Source organism: Pleurodeles waltl, chromosome 4_2 (assembly GCF_031143425.1).
Source record: "Pleurodeles waltl isolate 20211129_DDA chromosome 4_2, aPleWal1.hap1.20221129, whole genome shotgun sequence".
Lineage (NCBI taxonomy): Eukaryota > Metazoa > Chordata > Amphibia > Caudata > Salamandridae > Pleurodeles > Pleurodeles waltl.
The window spans coordinates 735,112,319-735,128,994 of NC_090443.1; the positions used below are offsets into that span (position 1 = coordinate 735,112,319).

The 16,676-nt window shown below is 47.0% G+C and overlaps 1 protein-coding gene across 1 annotated transcript in view; it reads left to right on the forward strand.

Moving 5' to 3' along the window:
* Window positions 1-16,676, forward strand: part of BTBD8 (BTB domain containing 8) — a 491,132-nt gene that overhangs the window by 84,159 nt on the left and 390,297 nt on the right. The gene's annotated exons all lie outside the window — the stretch shown is intronic.

Sequence of the window (16,676 nt, forward strand, 5' to 3'; positions counted from 1 at the left end):
ATAAAGGAAAAGATAAATAAAAAAGCTTAATTAGTGGTCCACAGTCCCTGTAATCGAGGAAGAGATAGGAACGGAAACAATATCAACATCCCTGAGATGGTTGATTAGCAGTCTCAGCGTGACAAGTGAGACCAATACCGGAGGGACTGCAGCTCTGTCTGATGTGTATAACCTTTCTTCATTAGGGAAACACAAGAGTGTCAGGAGTGGCTCTACCCCACACATGCTCCCATTTTGGCTAGAAAATCGTAAATACACAAAAGGTGTGGGGTGTAACTGGAGGGAACTGGACTATTAGGCCCTGTTCAGGAAGCGCGTATTTTCCAGATAGGGATGGGTGTAGGAAGTGGCTGTGCCTTTGAGGGAGTTCCCTTTACGGACTAGATGGTCTCACACACATTATAGTGTCATGCTTCATCATTTGACCACCTAGCCCCAAAAGATCCTTAAGAACTTCTGAACCATGAGAAATTGTTCACTGACTGTTTAATCACAACTGCGGACCTGAAACTATTAAACCAAAATCTAGAATTACTAGTGGCCGAGACTGCAGCTTAGGAGTTGAGCTCCTGTCCAAACTGTCCAGTGCTTTTGAAAAAGCTAGGTGAGACCTTTTGAAATTTTCTGTGGAAGGAATGGCAACCAGGAATATCAGTCACCTCAAAGTACAGAGATAGTGGTATGCCTGCAGAGTGATACCTTGCTAGAGATGAGCAATCAAGTCTAAACGCAGAATGCTGACCCCAAACTTACAGTTCCCAGTGCTTAAGAGGCTCAATCAGCCCTTCTTACAAGATCAGAGAGTTAGAATGTAGAGTCTCATTCAGTTAATGTGTGTATTTAGCTTAATTTAGACTTTACACTGTGCAAATGAAAAAAAATGAATGTGAAAGACTGAGGAGAACTATTCTAAGTGAAACAGTATGTGACTCCCTGTTTTCTTTGAAGGAGAAAAAAGGATAATACATTCATGTTTTGATACAGACCCTTCAAGAAAAATCGACATTGGAGCTGTCTAAAGTAATTTGAAAAAGAGTTTATAGAAAGCCAAACACCAAGTACAGTGTCAAAGTCGATTTCACTGCTTTTTGAGATTCAGTGGCAAGTGTATATTTGGAAAGTTCAACGACTAAAAAGATGCCGCTTCAAGAAAAAATGGCCATGTTCTTCAATACCTCAAGTAAAATCTTGGAGTTCTAGAGGAAACAAAGGATATGGCAAGGAAGAAACATGGCTTTTGTGTATTAATTGCACTACTATCTTATAAGACAAAAACACAAAGTGAAGTGATTTATGTATTTACTTATTTATATTTTTTGCCAAAGCCGTAGCAAGAGTATTTACATTAATAAGTTAGCCACTGATTTGCTTTAGTCTTTTAGTTTTAATACTTGATTTTTTATTAGTGCATCTTCTGTTCAGGACATCATGATGGAGCAGCTGTAATTAACAGTGGTGTTAGTAAAACTGTTGTGGGGGGATTTTTGTTTGGTGCCAAAATCCTGAGGAAACCAATCATAGCAACCCCAAGCGTAAAACATGTACTGTAATGCGCCACAGAAGAAGAAGGACTTCCCATGTCCCCTTTTATTTCTATCTGGCTTGGTGTGTTGCCATATTTTGTGTTATGTTTTTAAGGCCTTGGTGAGTTGACACTTTTGATGTTCTTCCCTAGCTTTTATCATATTTTTGTCATTTTTTCTCTGTAACTGCACAGAGCTCTGGCCCTATGGCTTTGGGCACATTGTAGCTTGGCATAGAATAAAGGCTATAAAGAAAGAAATGTGCACCTGCCTTAGTCATTGCTCTGGTAACTGATGTGCTCAAGCTTGTAAGTGCAGTGCTCTTGAAATAAGACATGTCTGTTGATTTGGCAGCCACCAGGAGGAAGCATTAATTATGTCTCTGAACGAAGCTGCATGCAGCTGTGTCGGAGTCCTGATCCCTGTGCTGAGTCCCAGCCTTCTAGTGGAGATGTGACCCCCCCCTACAACCACATAGCTCTGCCTAAATCCAGCCTGATCTTAACGGTTGCAGTAGATATCTCTTGATTGATTAGCACTCCAGCATGACCAACGTAGCCAACTGGATGAGGGAAAACTGCCTAAAACTCAGCATGGACAAAACGGAGATCCTTATCTTTGGAAACAAGAGCTCCCCATTGGACTTCTCCTGATGGCCAGCGAAACTGGGACCAGCGTCCAACCCCACAGACCAAGTCAGAAACCTCTGTATCATCCCGGACGACAAACTAATGATGACTTAAAAGGGTGAACACGGTGACCTCATCCTGCTTCCTCATACTCTGAATGCTCTGCAACGTTTTCAAATGGCTCCCTACATGTGACGTACTGTCATCCAGGCCCTCATGACCAGTAGACCGGACTATGACAACTCGCTCTATATCGACATCTCGCTTGTAGTAGGCTGGCCTGGCTTGTAGTGTGTACCAAGGTTACTTACACCTTGTGCCAGGTCCAGTTATCCCTTATTAGTAGAATAGAGGTGTTTCTAGCAGCTTAGGCTGATAGAACGTAGCTATGCAAAGCAGCTTAGGCTGAACTAGGAGACCTGCATAGCTCCTACTATACTACTTATATCATATGCACAATATATACTATAAGAAAACACAATACTCCGTTACTAAAAATAAAGGTACTTTATTTTTATGACAATATGCCGCAAGTATCTCAGTGAGTACCCTCAGTAAGAAGGTAAGTAATATACACAAGTTATGTGTACACAAACCACAAATAGGTAAGTAAGAGTAGGAAAAGTAATGCAAACACTGTAGAATTACAATAGGTTGCAATAGGCAGACATAGGTCTAGGGGCAACACAAACCATATACTCCAAAAGTGGAATGCGAATCACAAATGGACCCCAGACCTATGGGAGCTTGTAGAGGGTCACTGGGACTGTAAGAAAACAGTCAGGGTGTCCAAGATACCGCACCCCAAGACCCTGAAAAGTAAGAGTAAAGTACGCCTACTACCCCAAAAGAGCACAATGGTTGTGATTGGGGGATTCTGCAAGAACAACAAACACCAGCAAGGCACTGTAGGTGGATTCCTGGACCCGAGGACCTGCAAGGCAAGGGGACCAAGTCCAAGAGTTGTGAGTGTCCGGGGGGCAGGAGCCCAGAAAACCCCAGATGAAGGTGCAAGGAAGCTGCCTCCGGGTGGAAGAAGCCAAAGATTCTGCAACAACAGAAGGTGCCAGGAACTTCTCCTTTGGTCAGAAGATGTCCCACAGCGTGCTGGAGGATGCAGAGTTGTTTCCACGCAGAAAAACCGCAAAAAAGCCTTGCTAGCCGCAAGAGTCATGGTTGAGGATTTTGGGTGCTGCTGTGACCCAGGAAGGACCAGGTGGTCGCCCCTTGGAGGAGGAGACAGAGGGGGCACTCAGCAACTCAGAGAGCCCCCGCAGAAGCAGGCAGCACCTGCAGAAGTACCTGAACAGGCAATTAGAAGATCTGAGGACAGCGGTTGACTCAAAGTGACAAAGGAGGGTCCCACGACGTCTGAGTCCAACTCAGCGAGTTGGGCAATGTAGGACGGAGTGCTGGGGACCTGGGATAGTGGAGTAAAGTACACCTACTACCCCAAAAGAGCACAATAGTTGTGATAGGGGGATTTTGCAAGAACCACAAACACCAGCAGTGCACTGAAGACGAATTCCTGGACCTGAGGACCTGAAAGGCAAGGGGACCAAGTCCAAGAGTCACGACAGTGTCCAGGGGGGGGCAAGAGCCCAGGAAACCCCGGATAAAGGTGCAAGGAAGCTGCCTCTGGATGGAAGAAGCTTGGAATTCTGCAAGAACGAGGAGGACCAGGAACTTCTCCTTTGGAAGGAAGATGTCCCACGTCGCGATGAAGGTTGCAGAAGTGTTCCCACGCAGAAATACCGCAAACAAGCCTTGCTAGCTGCAAGGGTCGCGGTAGAGGTTTTTGGGTGCTGCTGAGGACCAGGAAGGACCAGGATGTCGCTCCTTGGAGGAGGAGACAGAGGGGGGTGCTCAGCAACTCAGAGAGCCCTCACAGAAGCAGGGAGCACCTGCAGAAGTACCTGAACAGGCACTTGGAAGATTTGTGAACCGGAATCCATGCAGAGTTACAAAAGAGGGTCCCACGACGTCGGAGGCCAACTCAGCGGGTTGAGCACTGCAGGACGGAGTACCGGGGACGCAGGCGAGGCTGTGCACGAAGGAAATCCTGGGAGAGTGCACAGAAGCCGGAGCAGCTGCAAATCACACAGTACACAGGTTTGCAGTCTAGCGTGGGGAGGCAAGGTCTTGCCTCCACCAAACTTGGACTGAAGGGCCACTGGACTGTTGTAGTCACGTGGGTAGAGTTTCTGTGTTCCAAGGACCACGCTCGTCAGGATGAGAAGGGACCCAGAGGGCCAGTGATGCAGCCTTTTGGTGCCTGCGTTAGCAGGGGGAAGATTCCGTCGACCCACGGGAGATTCCTTCTGTGCTTCTGGTGCAGGGTGAAGGCAGGCGACCCCCAGAGCATGCACCACCAGGAAACAGTTGAGAAAGCTGGCAGGATTAGGCGCTACAATGTTGCTGGTAGTCGTCTTGCTACTTTGTTGCGTTTTTGCAGGCGTCCTGGAGCAGTCAGCGGTCAATCCTTGGTAGAAGTCGAAGAGGGAGATGCAGAGGAACTCTGGTGAGCTCTTGCATTCGTTATCTGAAGAATTCCCCAAAGCATAGACCCTAAATAACCAGAAAAGGAGGTTTGGCTACTAATAAAGGAGGATTGGCTACCATGAAAGGTAAGCGCCTATCAGAGGGAGTCTCTGACGTCACCTGCTGGCACTGGCCACTCAGCAGTCCAGTGTGCCCCCACCACCTCTGTTTCCAAGATGGCAGAGGTCTGGGACACACTGGAGGAGCTCTGGGCACCTCCCCTGGGAGGTACTGGTCAGGGGAGTGGTCACTCCCCTTTCTTTTGTCCAGTTTCGCGCCAGAGCAGGGTTGGGGGATCCCTGAACCGGTGTAGACTGCCTTATGCAGAGATGGGCACCATCTGTGCCCATCAAAGCATTTTCAGAGGCTGGGGGAGGCTACTCCTCCCCAGCCCTTCACACCAAAGGGAGAGGGTGTAACACCCTCTCTCAGAGGAAATCCTTTGTTCTGCCTTCCTGGGCCAGGGCTGCCTGGGCCCCAGGAGGGCAGAAACCTGTCTGAGGGGTTGGCAGCAGCTGCAGTGGAAACCCCGGAAAGGCAGTTTGGCAGTACCCGGGTTCTGTGCTAGAGACCCGGGGGATCATGGAATTGTCCCCCCCAATACCAAAATGGTATTGGGGGTGACAATTCCATGATCTTAGACATGTTACATGGCCATGTTCGGAGTTACCATTGTGACGCTATACATAGGTAGTGACCTATGTATAGAGCACGTGTGTAATGATGTCCCTGCACTCACAATGTCCGGGGAATTGGCCCTGAACGATGTGGGGGCACCTTGGCTAGTGCCATGGTGGCCACACACTAAGTAACTTGGCACCCAACCTTCACCAGGTGAAGGTTAGACATATAGGTGACTTATAAGTTACTTATGTGCAGTGGTAAATGGCTGTGAGATAACGTGGATGTTATTTCACGCAAGCTGCAGTGGCAGGCCTGTGTAAGAATTGTCTGAGCTCCCTATGGGTGGCAAAAGAAATGCTGCAGCCCATAGGGATCTCCTGGAACCCCAATACCCTGGGTACCTAAGTACCATATAGAAAGGAATTATATGGGTGTACCAGTGGGCCAATGAGAGTTGGTAAATTTAGTCACTAGCCTGCAGTGACAAATTTGGAAAGCAGAGAGAGCATAAACACTGAGGTTCTGGTTAGCAGAGCCTCTGTGATACAGTTAGGCACCACACAGGGAACACATAGGGCACATACTATGAGCACTTGGGCCCTGCCTGGCAGGGACCCAGTGACACAAGGACTAAAACAACATACATACAGTGAAATATGGGGGTAACATGCCAGGCAAGATGGTACTTTCCTACATCGCTCACTCTGGACGTCCCCAGCAGTGCTCATATCACCCCTCACAGGACTACACTGGTTATCCATCCATCAATGATGCCTATTCAAGCTGCTTGTCCACGCCTACATAGCCCTCCTCAATGCTGGACCTGCAAACCTCAATGACAGACTTCACCTCTACCATCCAACCAGGCATCTAAGTTCAGCCTTGATCGCCCTGGCACGAATCTCCTGCATCTGCAAAATCAAGTCAGGAGGACGATTCTTCTTCTACGTTGCTGCTAAGCCCTAGAATGAACTTCCTCAACAGATTAGGACTGCGTTTTTGCTACTCAATTTACACAAGAAGCTGAAGACCTTACTGTTCAACAAGGAGGTCCTTCCAACCTATGTTTCTGCTCCAGCGCCTCAATACCCTCACAGGTGATAATTTGTGCCATCAAATCAACCTAACAGCATACGATAACGTGCATATATAGAGTATTTCTAGAGCATGAACTTGCTAAGATGGCAGCAGAGTGCTGTACAAGGTTGGGAGCCCTGCCGTATGATTCAAGATAATTTAGAGAGAAGCAAGATTCCTATTCTTTAGGGATGTAGTGCTGTCTAAAGAAGCAGCTTTTCAGCTGGATTTTGACCCGCGAAATGGTTGGGGCAGCTCTGTTGATGAGGATGTTCCAGATCCTGTGAGTAAGAGTGGAGACTGCTTGTCTTCTGGTTCTCTCCTTTCTTACTAGTTTTGCGTACAATCTGGTTATATTTCAGTTTTCTGGCGTGGCATGGTCTTTTTGAGGTAGATCATCTCTTGTTTAGGTATGAAAAGGTGCCAGTAGGGGGTTGCCTTGCACATGGTCCTGCTTATCTTCTTTTTTTCTTTAAGTTTTGTAATCAAAATATGCAAAATAAACATTGACAATTCATCAATTAGTGTCATAACTGTAGCTGCACATTATTTGGTAATGATGTACAGCCTTAGTGTCACATCGGTGAATCCTGTCTGTTTTAAGGGCTGTTTTAAGGGCTTTATGTAGGTGTGATGTCAGTTTCCCCCATCCCGTCTCAAACAACGCCCAAACATAGTGGACACAGGTGGAATTGCTGAGAAGTCCGGCCATATTTTTACAGTTTTAGCCAATTCCCATACAGATGGCACCAGTCGTGCCACTTGCAGAGTATGTGATGGTTAATTCCTGTCTTGCATCAAGTGCAGAGGAAGCCGGGATGTCAAGGGTGCCCTATAGCAGTTGGTTTTCCCTGTCACTACTCTCTTCACACCAATAGGCTGCATGCTGAAGCTGAACAGCTGTATAATAGAGTTCCAAGTCCAGCAGTCCTAGGCCTCCCTCTGGTCTGTCTCTTTTTTAAATGAGCTAAATGTACCCTGGTCTTCTTTTTGGGCCACACCAGTGATATCAACCCCTATCCAATTCTTTAATGTTGACCTGGGGATCGGGCACATATAGTTCTGTAGTGTGTACAAGGAGTGTGGAAGAAGCACCATATTGACCAGGGCAGCCACGTCCTTCATCAAGACTGGCAGGGTATTACATAATTCCACTGAGGCACGTAGTCTAGAGAGGACCATCTCCTCCTCCCCGTGTTGTAATTATATTGTTTGTCAGCAGTGTGGGTGATCTGCAAACAAAGGTAGCAAAATGTTTCTCTTTCCCATTTCATACACAAGTAGGGCAGAGTCTGAGCTGGTAGTCTAGTATATGCAGCCAGTGAAACCGGTATTGTTTTCTAGAAATTTTACCAATCCTAGTGTCTCAAACAATATGGGGACTGAAATGAGCAGTTGGGTCATTAATAGCAAAGTGTAATTGGCATACATTGATAAAAATATGTGCTGTATCCCTATGGAAATCCCTAAATACTTCTTGTGTTAATGCAAGTGTAGTGTTAAGAGCTCAGTTGCTAGGGCAAACAGGGGATAGAGAGTGCATCCCTGCCATGTTCCTCTCTTCACCAACCAGCTATTTAAAATCAGGCCACCAGAGCAAATAATGGTCAATTGTTTTTGTAGGAGGCTGGCCTGGCTTGTAGTGGGTACCAAGGGGTACTTACACTCTGTACCAGGTCCAGTTATCGCTTATTAGTGTAGAAGAGGTGTTTCTAGCAGCTTAGGCTGATAGAAGGTAGCTATAGCAGAACAGCTTAGGCTGAACTAGGAGACATGCAAAGCTCCTACTATACCACTGGTGTCATATGCACAATATCATAAGAAAACACAATACACAGATATACTAAAAATAAAGGTACTTTATTTTTATGACAATATGCCAAAAGTATCTCAGTGAGTACCCTCGGTATGAGGATGCCAAATATACACAAGATATATGTACACAATACCAAAAATATGCAGTAATAACAAAAGGAAGTAATGCAAGCAGTGTAAAGTTACAATAGATTGCAATAGGAGCACATAGGTATAGGGGCAACACAAACCATATACTCCAAAAGTGGAATACGAACCACGAATGGACCCCAAACCTATGTGAGCTTGAAGAGGGTCGCTGGGACTGTAAGAAAACAGTGAGGGTTAGAAAAATAGCCCACCCCAAGACCCTGAAAAGTAGGTGTAAAGTGCACCTATAACCCCCAGAAAGCGCAGAAGTCGTGATAGGGGGTTTCTGCAAGGAAGACCAACACCAACAAAGCAACAACAGTGGATTTTCGTACCTGTGAAACAAGGGGACCAAGTCCAAGAGTCGCGACAATGTTGAGAGTGGGCAGATGCCCAGGAAATGCAAGCTGAGGGTGCAAAGAAGCTGCCACCGGATGGAAGAAGCTTTGGTTTCTGCAAGAACGAAGAGGACTAGGAACTTCACGACGTGGGACATCCATCCTCCAAAGGGGAAGAAGCTTCCAGAGGTGTTCCCACTCAGAAAGACCGCAAACAAGCCTTGCTAGCTGCAAGGGTCGCGGTTAGGGTTTTTGAATGCTGCTGTGGCCCAGGAGGGACCAGGATGTTGCCACTTGGATGAGGAGGCAGAGGGGGCGCCCAGCAAGTCAGGGAGCCCTTAAGCAGGCAGCACCCGCAGAAGTACCGGATCAGGCACTTAGAAGAGGAGTGAACCGGAGTCCACCCGAAGTCAGAAAAGGGAGTCCCACGACGCCGGAGGACAACTCAGAAGGTTGTGCACTGCAGGTTAGAGTGTTGGGGACCCAGGCTTGGCTGTGCACGAAGGAAGTTCTGGAAGAGTGCACAGGAGCCGGAGCAGCTGCAAATCACGCGGTACACAGCAATGCAGTCTAGCGTGGGGAGGCAAGGACTTACCTCCACCAAACTTGGACTGAAGAGTCACTGGACTGTGGGAGTCACTTGGACAGAGTTGCTGAGTTCCAGGGACCAACGCTCGTCGTGCTGAGAGGGGACCCAGAGGACCAGTGATGCAGTCTTTTGTTGCCTGCGGTTGCAGGGGGAAGATTCCGTCGACCCACGGGAGATTTCTTCAGAGCTCCTGGTGCAAGAAGGAGGCAGGCTACCCCCAGAGCATGCACCACTAGGAAACAGGCGAGAAAGCCAGCAGGATGAAGCGATACAAGGTTGCAGTAGTCGTCTTTGCTACTTTGTTGCGGTTTTGCAGGCGTCCTGAGCAGTCAGCTGTTGATCCTTTGGCAGAAGTTGAAGAGGGAGATGCAGAGGAACTCTGATGAGCTCTTGCATTCGGTATCTGGAGAATTCCCCAAAGCAGAGACCCTAAATAGCCAGAAAAGAAGGTTTGGCTACCTAGGAAGGAGGATAGGCTAGTAACACAGGTAAGAGCCTATCAGGAGTCGTCTCTGACGTCACCTGCTGGCCCTGGCCACTCAGAGCAGTCCAGTGTGCCAACACACCTCTGAATCCAAGATGGCAGAGGTCTGGGGCATGCTGGAGGAGCTCTGGGCACCTCCCCTGGGAGGTGCAGGTCAGGGGAGTTGTCACTCCCCTTTCCTTTGTCCAGTTTCGCGCCAGAGCAGGGTTGGGGGATCCCTGAACCGGTGTAGACTGGCTTATGCAGAGATGGGCACCATCTGTGCCCATCAAAGCATTTCCAGAGGTTGGGGGAGGCTACTCCTCCCCAGCCCTGACACCTTTTTCCAAAGGGAGAGGGTGTAACACCCTCTCTCTGAGGAAATCCTTTGTTCTGCCTTCCTGGGCCAGGCCTGGCTGGACCCCAGGAGGGCAGAAACCTGTCTGAGGGGTTGGCAGCAGCAGCAGCTGCAGTGAAACCCCAGGAAAGGCAGTTTGGCAGTACCCGGGTCTGTGCTAGAGACTCAGGGGATCATGGAATTGTCTCTGGCATTGGGGTGACAATTCCATGATCTTAGACATGTTACATGGCCATGTTCGGAGTTACCATTGTGACGCTATACATAGGTAGTGACCTATGTATAGTGCACGCGTGAAATGGTGTCCCCGCACTCACAAAGTCCGGGTAATTTGCCCTGAACGATGTGGGGGCACCTTGGCTAGTGCCAGGGTGCCCACACACTAAGTAACTTAGCACCCAACCTTCACCAGGTGAAGGTTAGACATATAGGTGACTTATAAGTTACTTAAGTGCAGTGGTAAATGGCTGTGAAATAACGTGGACGTTATTTCACTAAGGCTGCAGTGGCAGGCCTGTGTAAGAATTGTCAGAGCTCCCTATGGGTGGCAAAAGAAATGCTGCAGCCCATAGGGATCTCCTGGAACCCCAATACCCTGGGTACCTCAGTACCATATACTAGGGAATTATAAGGGTTTTCTAGTATGCAATGTGAATTGGTGAAATTGGTCAATAGCCTGTTAGTGACAATTTAGAAAGCAGAGAGAGCATAACCACTGAGGTTCTGGTTAGCAGAGCCTCAGTGAGACAGTCATCACACAGGGAACACATACAGGGCCCACTTATGAGCACTGGGGCCCTGGCTGGCAGGGTCCCAGTGACACATACACTAAAGCAACATATATACAGTGAAATATGGGGGTAACATGCCAGGCAAGATGGTACTTTCCTACAGTTTTGTATAAAGAAGCTTGACACAGCTTCTAAATTTGGGCCAAAAGCCAATTTTTTCTAAAACTGCTAGCATATAGTCCCAGCCCAGCTTGTTGAATGCTCTGTCTATATCTAGGGCCACCAGGGTACCCTCTAGATTTGAGTCAGCTGCCATATGTAGCACATCGTTCCCTTGTATCAAGTTAATAAGCGTGTTACTGCTGGGAATGAAGCTGCATTGGTTGGGATGTACCAACTGGGAGATCCATCTGTGTTAATCAGGGACAGGGGACTGTTAGACCCCCATCTGTTCTAGGGCTGTGCCTGGCTTCAACATGAGGGCAGTGGCCTCCATCAAAGTACTAAGCAGGTCACCCAGTTGTCTGGATTACTCAGAAAACTTCCCAGAGCTTGTCTACTAACTATCCCCAAAACATTTTATAAAACTCTGGCGACAGAACTTCTGTTCCTGGGATCTTTCCTGTAGACATGTCCTTGATTGCCACCAGCAACCCCTCTTTGCCTAGGTCTCATTCCAGATTAACTATTTGATCTTGAATGAGTTCTGGTAATAGATGGTGTGCCAGGGAGCCATGAAGCATCGTCTCCAGCAGTGGTGACGTTGAAGCATAAACCAATGCTAGATATTGCACTAAGGTATGATTTATTGCTCTTTGGGTCACCTTGTGGGTGGTGTCTGGATTTACTAACCATGATATATTGGAGGGTGGGTGGGAAGCACTTTTGTTTAAGTAACTATGCTAACCTGATGCTGCTTGATTTGTTGGCCCCAATATGTAATTTTTGCTTATAACCTCTACTGCTGTATTTATCTAATGTGTCCCAGTTTTCACCCACTCTACGTTTCGTGTTAACAAGGGCATTAGTCTCCGGAAGATCATCCTGCATGTGAGCTAGATCAGAGTCTGATCCCTCTCCGTCTGTATTAAGGTATGCTTGAGTTGTTGCCTGATCCTGTATTGCATACTCATACATTCTCCAAGCAACAGCACTTTCAATACCTCCATCTCATTAGCTCTAGAGGGCATGGAGTTCTAGTTTTGTGTGTTTATATGTATATATATGTATATATATATATATATATATGTGTGTGTGTATATATATATATATATATATATATATATATATATATATGTATGTATGTATATATGTATGTATATATATATATATGTTCGATGGCATGTGTAGCTGCAGATACACATGATGTGCATTATCCTGCCATCTAGTGTTGAACTCGGAGTGTTACAAGTTGTTTTTCTTCGAAGAAGTCTTTTCGAGTCACGAGACCGAGGGACTCCTCCCTTTCGGCTCCATTGCGCATGGGCGTCGACTCCATCTTAGATTGTTTTTTTTCCGCCATCGGGTTCGGACGTGTTCCTCTTCGCTCCGTGTTTCGGTTCAGAAAAGTTAGTTAACAATCAGAAAATTCGACGGTATTGTTTGCGCTCGGTATCGGGTTAGTGATAGCACATCGACACCGAAGAAAAGAAGAGCTCTGTCAGCCCTTCGGGGCTTCCACTCCTCGGCGGGGCCTGGTCGGCCCGACCGCGTGCGTCTTCAAGGCTCATGGAACGGGCCCCATTCCGCTTCTGCCCCAAATGCCACGCTAAGTATCCTTATACAGACCAACATTTGGTCTGTAATTTGTGTTTGTCCCCTAAACACAAAGAGGATACGTGCGAGGCCTGTCGGGCATTTCGGTTGAAGAAGACGCTGCGGGACCGGAGAGGTCGAAGACTTCAAATGGCGTCGACACCGGCCGGACACCACAATGTCTAAGAAGAGGAGACATTCTCCATTCCAGATTTGGACTCGGACGAGCCCGAGAGTGAGCAGCTGACGAAGCAACAAACCGTGAGTAAACCAGCCCCGGCAAAAACTCACTCGAAAATCTTGAAGGCCCAGGGGACGCCACCGCCGATTTACCCGAAAGCACGGTGACCAAGCATCGGCACCGAAAAAGGCCTCACAGCAGCCGAAGACATCCGACTCCGGTTGAGATACCGGCTCCGAATATACTCGGCACCGAGATACCGGCTCCGAGCAGATCCGGCACTGAGAAATCGGCACCCTGAAATCCAAAAAGGTTTCTTCGGAGCCGAAAAAGACTGTTGAAAAGGTTTCGGTGCTTTAACACCCAGCCTCGGAGCCGAAACAAAGCTCCTATACGGAAGAACAGGTCCTTTCATCACAATTACAAGGCCACAGGTTTGAACAAGAACTGGGGATGGGAGAGCCAGACCATACCCAGAGGAGGCTCCATATACAGAAAGACACGGGGAAAATAAGTACACTTCCCCCAATTAAGATGAAGCGGAAGCTCTCATTCCATGACGCGGAAATGCAGCCAAAAGCAAAAGTGGCTAAAGAAAAAACACCACCACAGTTTTCTCCACAGCCATCGCCACCGCCCTCACCACATCTGTCCCCAATAGCAACACCCCAATGGTGCAGTCACCAGCGCACACAGGGATGAGCCAAGATGACCCAGATGCATGGGATCTGTACGATGCACCAGGTCTCTGATAATAGTCCGGATTGCTACCCGGCAAGACCATCACCACCAGAAGACAATACTGCTTACATGCAGGTGGTTTCCAGGGCAGCTACTTTTCATAACATAGCATTGCATTCAGAACCTATAGAAGATGACTTCTTGTTCAATACCCTGTCATCAACACACAACTAATACCAAAGTTTGCCAATGTTACCAGGCATGTTAAAACACGCCAAACAGGTGTTTCAAGACCCAGTCAAGAGCAGAGCCATCACACCTAGGGTGGAAAAGAAATATAAACCTCCCCCTACGGACCCTGTATACATTACGCAACAGCTGACTTCTGATTCAGTGGTAGTCGGAGCAGCCCGGAAAAGGGCAAACTCACAAACTTCTGGGGACGCACCACCACCCGACAAAGAAAGTCAGAAATTCGATGCTGCAGGCAAAAGGGTGGCAGCACAAGCAGCCAATCAATGGCGAATTGCCAATTCGCAGGCTCTATTGGCAAGATACGACAGGGCACATTGGGACGAAATGCAACATTTCATTGAACACCTTCCCAAAGAGTTCCAGAAGCGTGCCCAGCAGGTTGTAGAGGAGGGCCAAACCATCTCCAACAATCAAATAAGATCAGCTATGGACTCAGCAGACACGGCGGCCAGAACAGTAAACACGGCGGTCACCATTCGGAGACACGCGTGGCTACGTACCTCCAGATTTAAGCCAGAGATCCAGCAGGCTGTGCTGAATATGCCTTTCAACGGACAACAATTGTTTGGGCCGGAGGTGGATACAGCAATAGACAAACTAAAGAAAGACACTGACACGGCCAAAGCCATGGGCGTGCTCTACTCCCCACAAAGCAGAGGCACTTTTAGGAAGCCACACTTTAGAGGGGGGTTTCGGGCCCAAACCACAGAGCCTTCTACCTCACACGCCAGACCCACATACCAGGGCCAATACCAAAGAGGAGGCTTCTGGGGACAGTATAGGGGTGGACAGTTCCCTAAAACAAGAGGGAAATTCCAAAGCCCAAAAACCCCACAAACTAAACAGTGACTCCAACGTCCCAACACACAACACCAGTGGGGGGGAGACTCACAGATTATTACCAAAAATGGAAACACATAACTCCGGACTCGTGGGTCCTAGCCATTATCCAACATGGTTATTGCATAGAATTCCTACAAATACCACCAAATGTGCCTCCAAGAGCACACATGTCGAAACAGCACTTAGATCTGTTACAACTAGAAGTCCAAGCGTTGTTACAAAAAGAAGCAATAGAACTAGTACCCAACCATCAAAAAGGAACAGGTGTTTACATCCTGTATTTCCTAATTCCAAAAAAGGACAAAACACTGAGACCCATATTAGACCTCAGAACACTAAATCTTTACATCAAATCAGATCACTTTCACATGGTGACACTTCAAGACGTGATTCCCTTGCTCAAACAGGACTACATGTCAACATTAGATCTCAAGGATGCTTACTTCCACATACCCATACATCCTTCCCACAGGAAATACTTAAGGTTTGTAATCCAAGGCGTGCATTACCAATTCAAAGTGTTACCGTTCGGGATAACAACAGCACCAAGAGTGTTCACAAAATGCCTTGTGGTAGTAGCTGCTCATATCAGGAGGCAGCACATGCACGTATTCCCTTACTTAGACGATTGGTTAATAAAAACCAGCACTCGGCAACAGTGTCTTCAACACACAAAATACGTCATACAAAGCCTTCACAAGCTAGGGTTCTCTATAAACTACCAAAAATCACATCTACAACCGTGTCAAATACAACAATACTTAGGAGCAACAATCAACACACAAAAAGGGATTGCCACTCCAAATCCACAAAGGGTACAAGCATTACAAAATGTAATACTAAACATGCACCCAAACCAACACTATCAAGTGAGGTTTGTGATGAAACTTCTAGGCATGATGTCTTCATGCATAGCCATTGTCCCAAACGCAAGACTACACATGCAGCCCTTACAACAGTGCTTAGCAACACAATGGACACAAGCACAGGGTCAACTTCAAGATCTAGTGTTGATAGACCGCCAAACACACTCCTCGCTTCAATGGTGGAATCCTATAAATTTAAACCAAGGGTGGCCATTCCAAGACCCTGTGCCTCAATACGTGATCACAACAGATGCTTCCATGGTAGGGTGGGGAGCACACCTCAACCAGCACAGCATACAGGGACGATGGGACGCTCAACAAAGCCAACTTCATATAAATCATCTAGAACTGCTAGCAGTATTTCTAGCATTGAAAGCATTTCAACCGTTAATAGCCCACAAACACATTCTTGTCAAAACAGACAACATGACAACAATGTATTACCTAAACAAACAGGGAGGGACACACTCATCACAGCTGTGTCTCTTAGCACAAAAGATTTGGCATTGGGCGATTCACATTCGCCTAGTAGCGCAGTACTTCCCAGGAATTCAAAACCAGTTAGGCGACAATCTCAGTCGAGATCACCAACAAACCCACGAATGGGAAAGTCATACCCAGATACTACAAACTTACTTTCAAAGCTGGGGAACACCACGAATAGACCTATTCAAAACAAAAGAAAACGCAAAATGCCAAAACTTCGTGTCCAGGTATCCTCACCCTCACTCCAAGGGCAATGCGATATGGATGAGTTGGTCAGGGATATTTGCTTACGCGTTCCCCCTCTCCCACTCCTTCCGTATCTAGTAAACAAATTGAGTCAAAACAAACTCAAACTAATACTAATAGCACCAACTTGGGCTTGCTAACTATGGTACACAACACTACTAGATCTGTCAGTAGTACCTCATATCAAACTACCAAACAGACCAGATCTGTTAACTCAACACAAACAACAGATCAGACCCCACGAATCCAGCATCGCTCAATCTAGCAATCTGGCTCCTGAAATCTTAGAATTTGGACATTTAGACCTTACACAAGAATGTATGGAGGTCATTAAACAAGCAAGAAAACCTACTACAAGACATTGTTACGCAAATAAATGGAAAAGATTTGTTTATTACTGCCATAATAATCAAATTCAATCACTACATGCGTCCGCAAAAAACATTGTAAGCTACTTATTACACTTACAAAAATCAAATCTAGCTTTTTCGTCCATTAAAATACATCTCACACCAATACCTGCCTATCTGCAGATTACACATTCAA